A 5,000-nucleotide genomic window follows, 5' to 3' on the forward strand; every position below is an offset into this window, starting at 1 on the left:
ACTGAACCTGTACTTTGGCCCAAATATATACAGTTGAGAAGAAAAAACCTCTCCCAACGTTGAGAACCAATTTGTGATCAGGTCAATCATCCCGACCAACCTGGGACACTGTAAAAACAGATGTGCCAGAGTTTCAGACTCAGCACAAAATGGACACCCCTCCCCAACAATAGGGTCCAGGTGTACCAGATGCATGTTAGTGGCTATAGCTCCATGTATTATCCTCCATTGGAGGTCAGCTGTCCTCTTATCAATAGGCAGTTTGTACAGTGATCGCCAACAGCCTTTTGGAGAGGCACCTGGACCAAGCACATCCGCCCACCTCGTCGATTTGACCCCTTCCAGGGAAGATGCATGGGACACCTTTACACATACTCTGTACATGGCCTTCTTTCCCACCTCCTTGAACTCCCCCAGCTCCGGGGTATCGAAGGAAAGCAGCATCCCCACGTCCTCCACGAATGCCCCCGCTGCAGCACTAACAATCAGTGCAGGGAACACATAATCCAGACCCTCCTTCCACCGATCACAATTGGAAATGTCAGTCACATACTGCAGATGAAGCACTGGCAGGGAGTCACAGACTTCAGCGACGACCTTCCTCAGTAGGCGAGATGATCTGATCCCCGCTCTTTCTCCCAGCTCCTCCAACGATCTATTCCTGTTCCGCATCAGATGACCCAGTTTAGTACACCCCACGCCTAACAGGCATGAACGTAGGCTAGCTGAACCCAGAACACGGGACTGGATGGCAGTGTTGTGAAAAAGAGGCTCTTCAAAAAGCCACATCCCTGGTGGCGTGCTGGCCTTACGAGACTTCACAAAAACTCTCCAAGCCTGCATAACAGACTCATAAAATGGAGTCAGGCCAGGCAAATCACCCCCTCCAGTTTTAAGAGGAAAAGGTGCTTATCTAAGCCCAAACAGCCAACTCTCCTCATCAATATATAGGCTGTGTCGACCCAGCTAGAACCGTCTCTGTACAACAGCCTCTGGGCTGCATGAAGCCGGAAAGCCATGATCCTAGAGGAAATATCCACCAAACCTTGCCCACCCTCGTGTAGTGGCAGGTACAGGGCTGCAGCTTTAATCCAGTGTTGTCCAGACCAGAAGAAATTGACAAGGGTCCTCTGAAGCTCTTGAATCAGACCCTTTGGTGGCTGTAAAATCATTAGTCTGTGCCACAGGGTAGAGGCAGCAAGATTATTAGCTACCAGTACCCTTCCCCTATAAGACAGCTGGGGCAGCACCCATTTCCATCTTGCCAGTCTGGCACACACTTTCTCCACTACACCCTCCCAGTTCTTTTTCTGAAAGACATCAGAGCCTAGAAAAACCCCCAAAGTCTTCATCCCATCTCTGCCCCACTGAAGCCCCCCTGGTAACCGTGGAGTGGACCCTATCTGAAGCTGACCTGCCCACAGCGCTTCACTCTTTCCCCAATTGACTCTAGCTGAGGAGGCCCCCTCATACACCTTTAGAGCATTTGAGAGAACTTTAACATCCTCAGCCCCTGTAATAAAAGCTGTCACGTCATCTGCATACGCAGACAGTGCTATCGTGGGACCCTTCATTACACCTGGCACAGAGAAACCAGTAAGCCTCGCTCTTAAAAAACAAAGCATTGGTTCAATCGCCAGACTGTATAACTGCCCTGAAATTGGGCATCCCTGCCTGATGCCCCTTTGGACAGGGATTGGGCAGCTCAAACCACCCCCCACCTTCACCATACACGAGGCCCCAGCATACAGTAAATTCATCCACGACAAAAAAACATCCCCAAACCCAAAGGCTTTCATTGTCTTGAACAAGTACTGGTGGTCCACACGGTCAAAAGCCTTCTCCTGATCCAACGAAAGTAAACCCACATTTACATCAGACAGTTTACAAATGTCTAAAACATCTCTTATCAGAAACAAATTGTCAACAATAGAGCGATCAGGTACACAGTAAGACTGGTCCTTGTGGACCAACAATCCCAAATACTCTTTCAACCTGTTTGAGAGACATTTAGAAACAATTTTATATTCTGCGCACAGCAACGCAACAGGTCTCCAATTTTTTATGAGAGCCAAATCCCCCTTTTTGGCAATAATGAAAGCACCGCACGTTGACAGGATACAGGAAGAGAACCCTCATTAAAAGATTCACACACCACTTCATAAAAATCCTCCCCAATAGACCCCCAAAAGTGCTTATAAAACTCAGATGGTAAACCATCAATGCCAGGGGCTCGGCCTGTTGAGAGCTGCATAACTGCTGTGGACAGCTCTTGCAGTGTAATGTCAGAGTCCAATGCGACTCTCTGCTCAGGTCCCAATTGAGGAAGACCGTGTAGCAACTGTTCAGTACACAGAGAGTCACAATCCTCCGCCTTATAGAGGGCAGAGTAGAAATCCACTGCATGTTGACGCATTTCACTGTCATCTGTGGTCACCTTCCCATCAGGGAGACGAAGGCAGACCATCTGTTTACGTTGCAGTGTCGACTGTCCTAGGTTAAAAAGAAAGCGCTAGGAGCATCCATATCCTTGAGGGAAGCGAAACGAGACCTAATCAAGGCACCCTTCACTCTTTCATGCAGAAACAATCTCAGTTCATGTCTCTTGTCCTGTAAATTCATGACTAATCCAGGGTCATTCTGAGTGAGCAGCTTCAATTCAATAAATTTGATGTCCTGTTCAAGGGCCTTGATAGTCTCTTTGACTTCAATTCGAGACAGAGCAGTATACTGTTGACAAAATAATCGTATTTGGGCCTTCCCAACCTCCCACCATTGTCTCAAGGACTCAAAATTTCCTTTTGTAACCCTCCATTTTTCCCAAAACAACAAAAACCTTTCACAAAACATGACATCATGTAACAATTTAACATTAAAATACCAGTAAGATGATGACCTTCGTGGACAGGACAAATGAATATCAACAGTAACAAAATGGTGATCAGAGAAACCCACAGGAGTAATGTCACATCTTCCAACCCTACTACAGTAGTGATCAGATATATACAACCTGTCTAACCTTGCAGCACTGACACGACCTTCATTGATTTTTAGCCATGTGTACTGCCTAACTTTTGCATTCCTGACTCTCCACACATCAGAAAGCTCAAACTCAGTTAGTAGACCAGACAGGCAAGTGGCTGACCGCAGGTGAGGTTCTTCAGCGGTGCGATCAACAGTAAAATCCACTGTACAGTTCCAGTCCCCCCCTAAAACCATACAACCCTCTTGGTCACACTGTCTTAAAGTTTCCTTTATTTGATCAAATACAGCAATACGCTCTGTACCCTCATTAGGAGCATAAACATTCAAAAAAACAAACAAAAACCCCATAACCTCCGCCTTGACCAATAAAACCCGTCCCTTGACAATCTCTGTTGTAGATACCACAGTCACCCCTAAGCCTGAAGAAAACAAGATTGCCACCCCAGCACTGAAATGAGTACCATGACTGAGTATATTCTGCCCCTCCCACCACATACCCCAGTCAACCTCATTAGCCTCATCACTATGTGTCTCCTGTAGAAAACTACATTAAGCCTTTTCTGTTTTATTACTTCTAATACCCAAGCCCTCTTATTCCTGTCCCTTCCACCATTAATATTGAGAGAACCTACCCTTAGTACCTCCATATAGAAAAGAGAAAGGAAAAGCAGAAGAAACCACAGAGAAACCAAAGAGAAAAAAGAAGACACCCTATGAAGCATGAACAACATCATTGTTTAAATTTTCTCTTACCCTGACCACGTTTCCCAGCACCTTTTGCTGCTGTAACAGCAGTAACAAATTTCCTCAAGCGAAACCGCTTCTTCTCACTTAACTGGTCTAACCCCACCGTCTTCTGTAACATCACAGCTGACCTCACAAACTTATCAACATCAAAATATTCTGCCAATTTGACAGATTTCCCAAAAGTCTGATCCAAAAACCTATTTACCTCCTCTAGATCATAAATTGAGTCGTCACCAGCTGCTATCATACCAATAGAGATATCCATATCCTGCTCCTCCTCAACTGAGGCCACAGACCCCTGACTCACTTCTAACACATCCCTTTCATCACTCCCCACTTGCAGCCCATCACTCGTACCAGGCATCTCCTCCACTACCTGGGAGACTAGCTCTACCTGAACCCTATTACTAGTAGTGGGCATCTCCTCCACTACCTGGGAGACTAGCTCTACCTGAACCCCATTACTAATAGTGGGCATCTCCTCCACTACCTGGGAGACTAGCCCCACCTGAACCCTATTACTAGTAGTGGGCATCTCCTCCACTACCTGGGAGACTAGCCCCACCTGAACCCTATTAGTCGTAGTGGGCATCTCCTCCACTACCTGAGAGACTAGCCCCACCTGAACCCTATTACTAGTAGTGGGCATCTCCTCCACTACCTGGGAGACTAGCCCCACCTGAACCCTATTACTAGTAGTGGGCATCTCCTCCACTACCTGGGAGACTAGCCCCACCTGTACCCTATTACTAGTAGTGGGCATCTCCTCCACTACCTGGGAGTCTAGCTCCACATGAATCCCCTCCTGTACCCCGTTACTCATAGTGGGCATTTCCTCCACTACCTGGGAGACTAGCTCCATATGAACCCCCTCCTGTACCCCAGCACTCGTACTGGGCACCTCATCACCAGTCTGAGGAACTGGCTCTTCAGATCTATCCTTGCTTTCTACAACAAAATGTTTCTGCTGCATAACATTTCCCTCTAACACAAGTTGCAACTCCTTGTCCTCAACATGGATAACTTGTTCCTCAGCAGCAGGTGCTTGTGGCTGCTCTACCGCTGTCGGCCCACCTCTCCCTACATTAGTGGGCCCAGGCGTTACGAGGACCACCTGCGCCCCTCCCTCTGCCTTCTCCCTTTTCGGGCAAGCATGTCGCTTATGACCAACATCCCCACACTCAAAACACCGTTGACTACCCGTACTAGCATAAGCCATATACAATCTATTGTCATACTTGACTTTAAACGCTAACTCCAAAGTCTGC

General features: G+C 47.3%; 1 protein-coding gene across 3 annotated transcripts in view; it reads right to left on the reverse strand.

Moving 5' to 3' along the window:
* The window catches only part of LOC106593278 (epidermal growth factor receptor kinase substrate 8-like protein 2), a 157,611-nt gene that overhangs the window by 52,227 nt on the left and 100,384 nt on the right, over positions 1 to 5,000 (reverse strand). The gene's annotated exons all lie outside the window — the stretch shown is intronic.

Source organism: Salmo salar, chromosome ssa10 (genome assembly GCF_905237065.1).
Source record: "Salmo salar chromosome ssa10, Ssal_v3.1, whole genome shotgun sequence".
In the NCBI taxonomy this organism is placed as follows: Eukaryota; Metazoa; Chordata; class Actinopteri; order Salmoniformes; family Salmonidae; genus Salmo; species Salmo salar.